Source organism: Myiozetetes cayanensis, unplaced genomic scaffold, assembly GCF_022539395.1.
Source record: "Myiozetetes cayanensis isolate MyiCay16 unplaced genomic scaffold, myiCay2020 scf2-11, whole genome shotgun sequence".
Lineage (NCBI taxonomy): Eukaryota > Metazoa > Chordata > Aves > Passeriformes > Tyrannidae > Myiozetetes > Myiozetetes cayanensis.
In genome coordinates this window covers 2,694,144-2,708,469 of record NW_026087411.1, presented here as the reverse complement: position 1 = coordinate 2,708,469, position 14,326 = coordinate 2,694,144, and positions in this window count along the sequence as shown.

Genomic DNA, 14,326 nt, shown 5'->3' with positions numbered 1-14,326 from the left:
TAATGACTTTTTGGAATAGAAGAAAAGGGCAGAATTTCATTCTGAGGCAATTTTCTGAGAAAATTTTGCAATTTTTCACCTCTCTCTTTTGCCCCTCTCTTTCAGTATCCGAATTCCAGGCTTCTAATGATTAAACAAAATGTGAATTTTAATGTGTATCTCACAGCACCAACTTCATCCAAAAACCTGTGTGTCCCAGATGAGCAAAAGTCGAGTGAGAAATTATATTGATGGTATTCTTACTATTCAGAATCATATTTTACACTTGTCTTCTGAAGTTCATTGCTTATTTAGGTTACTTATCCCAGCAACAAACAAACAAAATGCTATGTTTTCTTTTACCGCTCTTATGTTTTCTTGGCTAAATCAAAAGAATTAATTAAATGTAAATATCAAACTATCAAACAATAAATTTTCTTTTTTTTTCCTTTTTTTTTCTTTTTTTTTTTTTTTAATGACAAAGTGAAGTGCTTTGCAGCACTGCTGCAGCTCATGCAACCACAGGCACAACAGCTCAGGATCTCTCTTGTGTTTTTATTAAATACTCTTCTAATTCTCAGTCAAATCAACAAGACCCTTCTTTGCTGCCTTAAACAGAGGAAGTTTACAAGAGGAATTATATGTGTGTACTCTTGTAGAAGTGTATAGACACCTATCTCTACAGACACATTCACTTTAAGCTGCAAGTTTTTGGGTAATTTTGGCAGTAAGGCCGTGCATAGACTGGATTTCTTTGCGGCAGATGGGAATTTCTGCTCCGTAGCGTTGAGGTTCACCGTGGCTCGTGAAACGGGTCCGTCGTGAGATGCCGAGCACCGGTTGGTGTTAAGGATGTGGGTGGGAAGTGTGGGTAGTGTCTCACAGGAGGTATTTGGCACTGTGTGAGGAGGGACCTGCAGAGCTGTAAGAGGATTCCTGTATCCTTTCCAAGCCTCGCGAATCGCTGCCGAGAGCTCCTGACGCCTGATAGTCCAGCCAAAGGCCAGGCGCTGGCAATTAATGTGATCTTTCAGCGCTCAGCCAACACTTACTGCTGGTTCAGCCTTTGCTCTGGCAGGTGTCACACCTTGATTAGTGCAATTGCTTATTGGCATCAGCCACTAAACGTGGTTCCTGCTGGATGGAGGAGGAAACAATCCTAAATAAACCCAGCCAAGGTTGGTATGCGGTGACAGGAGATGGTCTAATGCTTCGAGGAAAATGCAGTCACATTTAAAGGACAACACTGTTGCCATATTTAATCATAATATATATCGAAAAAGTTTGTATGAAGGTTTTCAAGCTAGGTAAAACTAGTCAGGGTCATTGTTTTTTATTAGCGTTTGTTCCTGTGGTCTGGGCCATTGCTGCTTTTTGCTGTTTCTAAGGAATGTAAAACTCTGTTACAGCTTTGGGCCAGCTCTCTTACTGCCTTCCTATCTGTTTCTCTTCCATTTATTCTCTCCTCAAACACTGACTGTTTTAATGCAGCTGTAACTGGCTGTGGCCTCTGCCACAGAAAGGAGAGAGTTTGCAGATGGACTCGCAGCAGTTTCTGGACTTGGTCATGGAGAGCTTTGACCCCCAAGGAATGTTTCTATACTGTCACCACAACGTGCTCTGAAATTTCACAGATTTGAAAGGAATGGCAGCCAGAGCAACCGGCATTCGTGGGTTTGGGAGAGGTAACAGCAAACCTACAGGGGCTCAATCAGCTGTTTTAGTTCCTTAGTAGCTTTTGACTGTGTGTTTTTCTCCACCAGTTAGCTTGTTAAGGGCTTTCAAAACATTTTCTCTACGTCTTGGGGTTGTTCCAAGGCTTCTCAGTTAGAGAGGACAACAATGGGGCTCAGATTTTTGAAACTTCAGCCCCTGTTCTGGCACTTCAGCTGAATGTTGTCTTTACAAAGGCTGCAAATCCCAGCCGTTCCTGTCCTGATACTAATGGTCAGATTGTAGAGGGGCTCCTCAGTTAAATTTTCTTTAATGCACAAGGCACATTATTCTCGAGTATGAAAATGCTCTGCGCTAGGTTGTGCTGCTGTTTTGTGGGTGGGTGAGTAGTTACTTGCCTGGGTGAGCAGTGGGTGCAAAGTCCAGCCCATTATTCCATCCTCTGTCCTCAAATGCAAGTCAGGGAATCCATTGAGCTCAGCAGATCTCATTACTGGGGCTGAAGTGAGGACCTGTGTTCTTTGTTAGTGTTTTAAACAATGCAAACGTGTTTTAAGCAGTCCTGTGGTGTATCTTTTGCCCATCCTAACATGTAGATCTCCTAGTGAACATATAGCATGCTTTCTAACATGTGCTGGTCTTCAAAACATGCAATATTAAAGGAAAATGCGGTGATTCTTTAAACGCCCCATCATTGTGAATTCGTATCATATTCATTGTAATAGCATTGATCAAAATGAATTCATTTGGTATTCATGTAAATGTCACATGTACTTCCATAGGTGTTTCATTGTAAATTAGCATTTCTCAGAGGACACTTAAAATAAAGTGTTACTGAAAGTTCTCATTACACATATTGCTGAGATTAGTACATTAAGGATCATGTACTTACATGGTACTAATGCATTTCTGCCACTTAAAATGCTGCATTACCCATTTCTGATATCTAGCAAATATCTAAAGCAATTTTGAGAATTACTGACATCCTGAAGGAAGTAGTACTTTTGTGATTAAAATGGTTTTGTGTGTTTCACTTTGATTTACAAAAAAAAAACCCCTTATGCCAGATATACTTAAGTGATTTCTTGATTTAAATGACTTCAGCAGTAAGTGAAACAAAAAAATATGAGAGACACATCTAATTAGAAACACAAAACCCAAATATTATAAATGCTTTGGGGTCTTCAAACTCGTCTCACAAAGCCAAATTAGCTGAGACTTTAGTATACTGTGGCACAAGCTTTCTGATGCATTTGCTTTCAGATTATTACTTCCTAAGAGAAAGCTGAAAAGTTTTGTGGTCTCAGGCAGATGCATTTCTGACGTCTTGAATTGTCCATTACCAGCTTGTTTGGTCTGAAGTTATTTTTGAAAAGATGAAGTTTAAAGAAGACTACAGAGCATTTTATAAATAGCTGACAAAAGGTGCGTTACAGTAACTATAAAAGAGAGCATTGTTTGAGACCTGAAACACTCTAAAGCTGTCTGACAATGCTGTGGATGTCTTCTGAAAAGGATTGATGTAACTATTTAAAGGCTTTTTTGGTAACACTAATAAAAAACCCTCTGAAACTTAACAGCGGGCCTGATCTTAGCAGAAACCTTAGGAAAAAAATATGAGGAAATGACAGTATTTTGGTGTTTATCTTGGAAAGAAAGAGTCAGGTTTGGCCATGAGGTGTTGCAAAACCAATTCCATAATATGGTCTCTTAGCAAATATTTGTTTGCTCTTCTGGCTTCATCCATGTGTGTTGTGATGTGCTGTGTGGACTTGCAGCAGGCGCAGGGGGGCTGTGCAGGAGGAACCATTCCCAGAGCTGAAAGCACCAAAAAAGAATGGAATTATGGCTAAAACACTGCTCTGTGGGCCGTGGGAGGTTTGGGTCCAGCTCTGGTGTTGTGCCAGTGTGTCCCTTGTGCAAAAGAGTGAAGCTGGGAGAGGAAGCTCCTTCTCTCCTCTCACTTGTCCTGGCACAGGCAGATGGGCCTTTTGGGGATGAGCCTCCTGGAAAGGGAGGAGGAGAGGATGTGGAGGAAGAGACCCCACGCTCTTTGAGATCCTTCTGGTGTCTTGTGCAACCTTAGAGCTCTCATAACCTTCCTCAAATGTGACCCTCCCCACCCTTGCAGCTGATTTCCAGCACTTGTTGACTGATCTCTGTAGTGAGTTGAGCCACATGTCCAGGAACAAAGGAGTGGACACATCCACACCTGAGTATCAGCTGTACGCTACAGCTCCTTTTTTTGTCTCATGCCTTGCCTATTTTTCCAGAAGTTTTCCATTTTCAAAGTGTTTGCCTAGTTCATGGTGTTTGCCTGGTTGGGAGCATGCAGTATGGTGAACCACAGGAGAGGGTGTGGAATCCAGAGATCCATTTCAGGTTAGACCCGTAATTAGCTAATGTAAGATAATAAATAGCTACGAAAATCACATGAAAACTATGATAGTGACCATAAAGTGTGTTTTTATAATCCTGCTCCTCCCCTTTTCTGCCACCTCCTCCTCCTCTTCAACGTAACAAGGACCCTAATAGGCTTCATGTACAAGTGCCTATTTTTATTAAAGACAAGTGTAATCTTTTGTAGTCCAAATGTCCCTATCGTAAATGCTAACTGAGGAAAATATTAGGACTCATTTATTTATGAACCCGTTAATAATGAGGTGCAGTTATGAAAAAGGCTTCCTCAGCACAAAGCCTACTGAACAAACAATGCACACTGGGGAAAAGGAGCTAGTTAGCCTTCCTGACTTAGATAAAGCTATGGAGAAATGACAAGTGCCAGTAATTAGCAAAGCCTCTTCACCAAGATAACCCTATACATCTTTGTCTAGTTCAATCACCAAAGACTCCGATTCAGTGTAAAATTAAAGCCGGGATGCCATCAATTTCTGTTAACCTCTTTATATTGTTCTGTGTTCATGCATATGTGATAGATAGTTTTTGTCATTTTATTAAATGGTGACATCTCAGTATGCATGTGACTAAAACTGTTTTCTCCTTAGCAAAGTATTTTTAATCATCTCTCCATTGCCTTTATTATCTCTGTTCTTCAGAGTCCTAATTGCTTTATTGTGCAGTATCGGAGCTGTTCCAGGGGTGCAAGTGTTTGTGCCCACTCCTTTTATACCTGGGATTAAGAGGCTGGTGCCCTTTCTAGCACTCTCATGAGCAGGTATAATAGTTCTGCATCGGTCTCATGAGCATCTGCAGAACCTCCCACTGCATTTTTATGGGAACCGGTCAAAATTTGTTGGTGGCAGTCGTCAGCACTTACATGCAGTCCTCTGGTGTCCATGAGGGTGGCCTCCCCTCTCCACACGTGTCCAGATAGGTGGTCCTTGTTTGTTTTTTTTTAGTGAGGCAGCTACTGTTCACCTGCTTGAGGCACCAGCCAAAGCATGTTGAACTCAGCTGAAAGACTCCTGTCTGCACCCAAACTGCTTTTTTTTTTCCCCCACCTTAAATGGTAAGCCCTGAACTTTTTTCCCTGCAGGCTTCCAGTATCTCTGAGCTCATAACTCCCTAAATTTCCCTTTGGCTTTCAGATAAGTCAGCAAACACGTTCACCTAAAGCTTTGTGAGGGGGGAAAAAAAAAAAGAGATTATAAATCAACCCTGTTTCCTTGACGTCGGGCAGGTTTGCTGGGAGTGCTCCCAGAGTTAGCACTGAGTGACCTGAGGAGTTGCATGTGGCGTTGGGTGTCATAACAAAAGTTCCTGCTGGCTCCGTTCTCCTGCTCTGTAATGTCTTTTTACTTGTTTTAAGTACTCCAGGCCCTGACTGCTGAGGTTATTAATCTTCATCTGTGCTCTTTTTAAACTTTACTACTAGCACTTTTTTTGCCTCAGATATGCTTTTATTCATTCTTTTCAGCAGCAATAACCTCTCATATTGGCCAAATTAGGAAATAATTGCAAATAATAGAGAATCCCTTTCCAGCTCTACAGTAAAGGATTATATATGTGCTGCGTGTGAGGGATGGCACAGAGTGTAAATACCAAGATGTGGGCAAATTGGCAGAGGAGGGAAGTATGTTGGTTGGCTCTCACTCTGAATTGCTGTCTGGCTTGGGGGTCTGTCTTCAGAAGCACAACCCATGGCAAAAGGTCATGTGTGGTGGTTTGTGGAGGAGAGAAAGGGAAAAGCAGGAGCTGATGTTGCAGATCAGCTCATACCAGTCCCTGCAGGTTGTTTAGGAAAACCGGGACAGGGTCTTTTAGTCTTCTGTGGTAGAAGCAGACTTGGGGAATCAAATTAATTCACTTGTATTTTTTTAAACAGAAACATCTGATCTATCTCGGTTTTATTTATGTGGCCACAGTAGCCATGGCTTGTTTCTGTTCAGTGCCAATTCTAAGAATTCCACCCCAGTTTTCCTGTGTGTTGTATCAGTTTTGGATCTTTATCCATTGCTTTGAAACTCCCAGTTGTCCAATCATGGAGGTGAAACAAAGAGTTTATTCCTGACTTGTCTCACAGTCACACATCACAGTCCATCCCAGCTACTGCAAAACTGTTTAATTAGGCATAATATTAATAATTGTTTTTCACTAGCAACAATATATGTAGGACTTTGGGATATGCTTGTGCCATATGAGAAGCTACTTAAGCTCTCAGGTGTCTGGCTGCTCTCATACATAGGCATTTTCAGGATCAAAGCTCCTGTGAATGTTACTCACAACAAATAATTCTACCAGCTCTTGGGAAGAAAATATGGAGAACATTCATGTAATGCTGCCATCTCAGCTGGGGAGCAAGGAAATACCTCGACTGTAGGAGAGAGCAAAGCTCTCTCAGCGCTCTCACCACATTAACGCTTACCTTCCTTCTTTCCTTCCAGTCAAAGTTCTCTGAGCTGCTGCTTTCCATTGTTTTTTATTATTCATTTGAATCAGAAAATAATATTTTTCCTCTCTAATTCAGGAAAAATTGTCATTGCCCACCTCCTGCTGAGAGAAAAAAGTGCCAGAGCCCATCTCCTATGAGCTCCTTCTCACTTCAAATGCAGGCTGCAATGGCTGCTTTGGAAATGTAACAGGCTATTATAGAAATATGTATTTACACAGTATTTTAAGATGCACATTATCCACCTGATAGACCATAACAGCTCACCATTACAGCCTATTGAATAAAACCTCTTTGCACCATTTTTTTTTTCGAAGCGGATACTTTTTATGTGATAAATTGTGAATCTATCGCATAAAAGTATGAGTTCATTGTGCAGGATCGTAGGAGGACACCATTTATGTGTCACCTGCTGCAGTGGGAAGTTGGTCTGACCCTGTCCCATACAATGAATTATTCTGACCAGAGAGATGCAGATTTAAAAAAAAAAAAAAGAGAGGGGGGGAAAAAAGCTTCATGAACATAAAAGGAAAGGTTGCAACATTTGTTTACCTGTCTGCATTAAATTATAAGGGAGATCATGTCCTGCCATGCATGTCTATGAGTTTTAAACCACTGGCAGTCTGAGAAACCACCCCTTTGGGGCTCATGCTGTCCTCCTGAATTTCCAAGGAGCTGGGAGAATCCCAGATATTTAAGGAGTTCTCCTATACTACTTTCACCTCCCAGTCCTAGGGCCTTTCATCTCTCCTGCAGAGTCTCTTTCCTTCTTCCTTAGCTGGTCCTAGTTTTAAAAGGGATCCCTGTATTCTGAAAACATTCCTGCTTGGCTTTCCTGCCCAAACTTCCTGTGCTTGTTTGACTCCCTCCAGCTAATCCACACTTGAACAGTTTCTCTCTTCCAGGAATTCACATTAGAACCCGCACTGCCCTAGATGCCCTCTCTCTCTTTGTCCGAGGATGCTCTTTTGGAATAGATAATAACCAAAATTTAACAAGCCTCCTTTATTAGCCAGGACTGAGGCATGGCTCTGTCATTTCTGGTGATGTTTAACTTAGCAAGAAAGAAAACACAACAGAGAACACCACAAGACCCCAACTTCAAAACGAAACTCACAGCCAAAGACAGTGTCCCTGTTATCAAACAGACTGAATAAGCTGCAAACAGACAAGATCCCCAACTTGTTATAAGATGAAATAGAGCCCAGCCCCTGTTGTGAAACGGTTTTACATTGCAGATGTTCATGAATGCATGGAAAATGTGGTGACTTCAAGTCTCTTTTCGTTCCCTATCTTCAGGATGTCAAAACTGATTTTTTTTTTAAAAGAAACTCTCTTAACAGTTGCAGTTGACTCCTCAGAAGAACTTGAATGTGTGGAACAAAAAAAGGCTCCCAGCCAGCTGAACAGCGTTGTCTTCTTCCCTCCCCCCACTCAAATTCAGCATACACAACAGAAATACCAAACAGGCATGGGTTTTACATATCATGCCAATTCTGATCCAAAACAGTTTATTAATATAAATCACCTCCAAAAAAGGGAAAGATTTTAAAGGGAAGCGAATGGCTGCCAAAAAGACTCACAGACAGAGCCAGTGCCTAACACTAAACCTAGTGGAAATCATGTAGTTCCATTCTTCGTGAAGCCAAGCAGTGGGGAGCCAGTGCTTTGAACCCTGCGTGGGACACTCGCTGTGAGTCCCCAGTGGAAAGCATATGGTTCGAGAGGAAACAGGAACACCATCCAAAAAACTGCTGGTCTATAACCAGCAGATCTGTAAACAGTCTAAACCCATTTTCCTGCCAGAGGGATCCGAAGGGCCCTGTCTAGCCTTTCCCATGACTCTTCCCCCTCCGGGGTGTCAGCAGGAGCTCCCACCCTCTTGAGATGACTCCAGGCACTTCTGGGAGGGCTTTTGTGGTGTCCAGCCCAAAAGTGGAAGCTGATCTTACCTCTGTGCTTTTGTCTCAGGCATCTCCTCCTTTACTCTTCACTCTTGTCTCGTTCACGGAGAAGGACCGAGCAGCCAGAAGTTGTGGTTTTCTGGATTTCCTAGGTGTGTTTGGGAAAACCGTCCTCACTTTTTAAACAGTGTATCCGGTTTAATTTTCATTATTTTTAGATGTTAAATTTTACATCAATACAGTGTGTCTTAAACTACTGTATTAGAATGCTGCTTGACTCACTTCCAAATTGAAGACCTTTTAAAAAAATTGAAGCAGTCCAATAATTTTAAATCACTCTGCACTGTGCATTGCAATTTAAAATTATTGGAGTGCTTCAAATTTTTATAAGCCCTTGAATTTGGAAGTGATCGAGGTTCTGGGCATACTCAGTGTAGAGCAATTTAAAATTATAAGAGCTGTCAAATTTTTATATAAGCACTTCAGTTAGAAAAGGGATTTGGGTTCTGGGCATGTGCAAAGGGGAGCAATTTAAATTATTAAAGTGCTTCAATTTTTTTTCTAAGCACCTGATTTTGGAAGGGTTTTGGTTTGTGCAGCCTAAAATGGCAACTTCCTTTGAGAGTTTCTTCTTTAAAAGAATTTCAATCTTGCAAACTAAAGTATTCTTTAAAATGTGAATTCACTGATACTTTTAAGAACTGATTTACACAGAGCATGCTGCCCAGAACATCTATTTTTTTTCACTCATTTTATCATTTTACTATTTAAGGGGCAAATTGATGGTGTAGAAATAGTTGGCTCTTTGGATTTTAAATTTTTTCCAACTGTTGCACTCACGTGCAAATAAAAAAATAGAGTGGAAAAATGAAAAATTTGATGAGAAGAAGTGAATGCTTTTTCCATGCACTATCCTGCCTGGCCAACAGAATTTAGAAGGGATGCAAAATTGAAACAATTCGTTATTAAATCTCATTTTAAGTGTCTCTCAACACTTCAAATGAAAGCCATGTGACAGCTGATTGAATCTGAAGGAAGGAAGTTGGAAAGCAGCTTTATTTGCACACTTGTGCTCTGTACTGAAGTGATTCCTGCCAGGAGCCGTGCTGGGATTGCCATCTTTGCCCCAGATCCCGCTATGGCCCTTGAAATTCCAGTGCTGGGCAGTAGCGTGGGAAGAGCAGCAAGGGGAGAGGGCAGGATGAGACTGAGGGATGCTCTTACTGAGCTGTCAAAGGACAAAGACAGGGGAGGTGAGCTCTCTGCTCACACTTCTCTCTGCTTTCCCCTTTTAAAACCAGGGATTCACTCCATAGGGCCGGAATTGGGGTAATTAATTGATGTATAGAGGGCACCGTGTACCTTAAGCCTCGTGTATCAGGAGTGGAGGCGGCGTGGAACTGTGCATGTCATCAAATGCCAGTTCAGTGTTTCCTTCCCCTTGAATGCTCCTTTCCCTTGTTACCAGGGAGGTGATAGGTGACCATTTGTAGTTGTTTTTTCCCTTGGAAAATGAAGTTTTTGAATAAAAGCCAGTGATCAAATTAAATAGGGGCAAAGATATGTCAGAGGTGAGATTCAAAAGACAATACGTAATAATTGGTTTTAAAGCAGGAGCCAGATTAATCATATAGTCAGGAACAAAGGGAAAAATTCCTGAAAGCCTGTTGCATTTTAACTTGGATTTTATTTATTTATTTTCTTTTTCCAAAAAGGTAAAAGTACAAACATGGTTTCTTACTGCCCCTGCTATTAACTGCATCACATCCTCTTGGGATGTGAAAACCCGGGGCAATTCTGTGCTGGAAGGACAAGGAATGGGAGGCCAAACATATCTTTGCTCGGTGCAAGTTGGTTTGGGCTGTGCTTTCATTGAACCCTTCTGGAATTTTGTGGCAGGCACTGGCTGAGCTCTGCTCATCCACGCTCCTTGGAGCACAGAGGGCGTGCCGGGGCATCGGCGCGAGCGTGGCCGGGAAACCGCCGCGTGTGGCCGTGCCAGGGGTGAGAAAAGGTTTCTCCAGGGAGAGCTGGGTGGATGTGAGAGCTCTGTCCTTCCCTCTCCTTCTGCCCAGTGTGTCAAACACAGAGACAGACCTGGCCCTTTCTGAATCCCTGTTCTGGCACAAAATAAAAGAGCGGATGGACTCGGAGCCGCCGCCTCGCACAGACACACGTACGAGCACCGAGCCTGCCTTAAAGTTGCCGTCTCGCTGCCTCACTTCAGACGCTGCCTGCTCGAACCCCGCTTTTGGGCTGGATTCATGCTAATGTTGACAGTTTTTTCCTCCTTTGTTACATTGTGCAAACCAAATAGAAAGTGAGGTGAGCTTGTCTGAGCAGATGAAAGATGGCAAGAAATTGGCGCTTGGGGACCAGTGTCTTGGTGACATCGACTCTGCAGTCCTTTTTTTTCTCTCTCTCCCTGGCTTCCCCTCTCCCTCTCATTCTCTCTGAAATGGTCTGTGCCTCCAGTAATTTACATAATACTCTTCTGACACCTTTACTTTAGTCATCAATCACGGTACCTTCTCTCAGTCTATCTTTTGTCTGAGCATGTCTCTTCTTTATCAGGCCATGCACAAAAGATTAATTTCACAGTTTTTCTCCCTTCTTTCTTTCCTTGCAAGATACAAAGCTCATGAAATGACAGAAGCAAGATAATGAAAACAACAATGCAAGCAATTTTTTTTTTTGTTCTTGCTGGTTGGATCTCGAGATACTTTTTTTAACCTCATTGTGTGCCATCTGTCTTAGAAAAGGTCTGCTCTGTATTTTTTAATACAATTCTGATGCTGTTCTGAAGACTACCTGGGGAAAAAAATACATATTTTAATCAGGCCATAGGTATTGATGTAAAATTAAATAACAAATAATAAAAAAAAAGGAATTTGCTGAACAATTAAAGCGAGGGGTCCATTTCTAATGGTGGCATGGGCTACTGCACAGTGCCCATGCCCCAATTAATATTAATGATCTTTTGTGCATAGCAAATTTATGGCATTTGATTGACTCACACAACTACACTTCAAGCTGTCACGTAAAGTGAAATATATGGGCACCATGGCCTAATTTGCATATGCATATGTTCTTAATATTAATTAGTCTAATGGATCTAAGGACCTGGAGATAATTTGAGTTCTGGGAGAAGAGAAGCAAACAAACAAAACAAAACTCGCTGAACAGTGCCCTGGTATGGGCTTGTCCTACAATCAAATAACTCTCCCAAAATGCAAAATAATTGGCATGAATTTCTCCTCCTTCCCCTTGTCTCTCCCAGGACCGGCTGAATTAAAATCTTATCCCATATAATGCATTGTTTTGGCTCTGACCCTGACACTTTTTAATTTGAAATGCTTAACATGCCAAGTAGATTACAGAATTACAGAGGAGTTCGAGTTCAGGCTTATGGGCGTAGGTCAGGGCTATGAGATTTGCAGCCCTGCGAGGGGGCTATTTCCCAATACACCTGTGTAATTCCCATTAATATTAATGGGAACCGTGTCAGTATATTGGGGGGGACTTGGTGTCCCCAGCTCAGCTTTATGCTTGCATTGCCTGGTAACAATGGTGCAGATTTCCAGAGGAAACAACCACTTTTGACCATTGGATGTTCGTCTTTTAAAGTTAGTGAAAATTCACTTTTCTTGACACTCTGGGGAGCAAGAGGTGCCAGAGCTCCAAAGCAGGGAGGTGTCAGGGTCATCTTTTCTGTTTGACTTGTGAATTGGCTTGTGACAGGGCTGATGTCCTACTCCTGGCTGTGCTCCTACATCTTCTCCTACATCTATACAACTCTTTTCTGTGCAAAACAACTTTGAATTTCCCCCAGGCTTGGACCAGTGAGTTGAAGCCAAGCGAGTGGTCAGGGCAGGCTTCCGTCAGCCTGTGGGAGCACTGACTTCATGTGCCCACATTCAGTATTGTGCTGGTCCTTTAACTTGCACAGTGATGAATCCACAACAGGTCACCTCTTGTAAACTGTGCCCGGTGTTCTTATATGTTCACCAGGAGGAATTAGTGGAGTTTACTTTCTTGGATGTCGAAGCCATCCTACAAAATGGCTCGTGGCCTCTGCCTGTCAAACTCCCCCTCCTGCAATAAGTGAGTGTTTTCACTGATTCTGCAGACGTAGTAGGTTTGCTGCACCACTGGTGCTACCTGTGGCACAGCAGGTGCCACCACCAGAAGCTGCTCCCAAGCACAGCGCTGGTGACTTCTGGGCAGAACAGACGGGTGCCTTTTTGTGGGTACAGCAAGTCCTGATGCACCAATGTGACAGTGCTTTGTGCAAGATTAGGAACACGTTTGTATGATGGTGACGAGGAGGTTGGCAGTGGGGTCCATGCATTAAGTCCTTCCTGGACCCCACAGAGTGCTGGGGGAGTTACTGAGGGAAGGGAGGGAGGGATGCTTTGGTGTCCCTGCAAATTGGCCAAAGGCTGTCACCCCGTGCAGTTGCTCAGGCGTGATGTTACCAATGGAAAAGGAGAGTAGGTTCAGCCCTTCAGCTGGGGGTTCTCTGGGAGCAGCTGTGGCTTAGGATATGTCTGTGTGGTGTTCTGCGGGAAGGATGTGCGGGATAAGTCTGGCTGGAGCTTTGGTGTGGCTTGGGCAGCCAGCCGAGGAGCTGGGGCTGCAGCCACAGCACCACCCCTTCACGGGCCATCTGCAGGGAGCAAAGCGCCACTCTCAGCAGGGAGGCATGAGAATCCCAAAGGCTGGGGTATAACAGAGGTTTCTGGAAGACAAGGGTGTTTTGGAGCTGGGAACCTGGTTAATGCTGTTCCCAGTCTCAGGGGACGTGGGGGCCTCAGCTCGGATTTGGTGCCTGACTCACCTGGGTTATTTCAGATGCGGTGTCTGACTCACCTGGGTTGTTTCACCTAACAAAGAAAACACCCCACGCTGCTGCTTCAGCCCATTTCCAGCCCGCCAAGCTGTAATGAATCTGCAAGCTGCTGATTGCCTTTACGAGGTGCTAAGCACCGATGGCTGCCTGATACCAGGCAGGAGAGTGCGGGCTCTTGGCCGGTTCAGGTCTACAGTGAGTTGTTCTATAGAAAAAAATGACTTTCCCGTACGAAGGCATCACTTATATACCGAATATATATAACAAAACCTGGAAAGCCTCTAGTCACTCATTTTAGCTGCTAAAATGCCTTTAGGCCAACATTCCTGCTGTGAAAGGGGTTATGGACATGTCATATGGGGGTCATCAGTGAAAAATATACCCAACTTTTGTTATTCTTAAGTCTAAATCAAAAACCTCTTTTCACAATCCACTAAGGGACGATTTACTAGAGAGTAGAATGTGGTATCAATTATTTCTGTGGGCATCCTTTTTGTTATAAGAAGCAAAGAGGATTGCTTGAGAGTCAATAGCATGACTCCATCTCAGATTACTAAATAATGAAATGCTAAACTTGGCCTAGAGTAAGGACTATTGCTGTCTCAAAGGGACCAGAGGCTTCAATTAAATCAGAGGACAGTGTTCAATGAATGAGAAAAGGATGCTTAAGGTACGATGACATATTACCGGATTTTACATTTAATTGCAGTGCTTTGTTCTTTTAATAAAAGCACAAGAGCAGTGGATCTCCATTATGGTCATCTGGTAGCATTGTTCACTGTGGACAGTTTATTGTAATTTATTGGCTATGTTTAATCCCTCTATTTTTCATATAAATGAATCCTGTCTGCTTTATTTTATATGAATTTTCTTTGCTTAAAAAAACCCAACACCTAATATTTATTTACACACAAAAGAGCCTTTTCACTGAAATAATCAACGGTGCAAGAAAGCAACAACCCAGCCTCTATGAAACTGGAATGAAAGGAAGAGCTTCTGCCCAGAGGGGTGCAATTCTGCGTCACTCACACAGGTATTGGCACTCGCAGAGCGGTGTGGCTTGTGGGG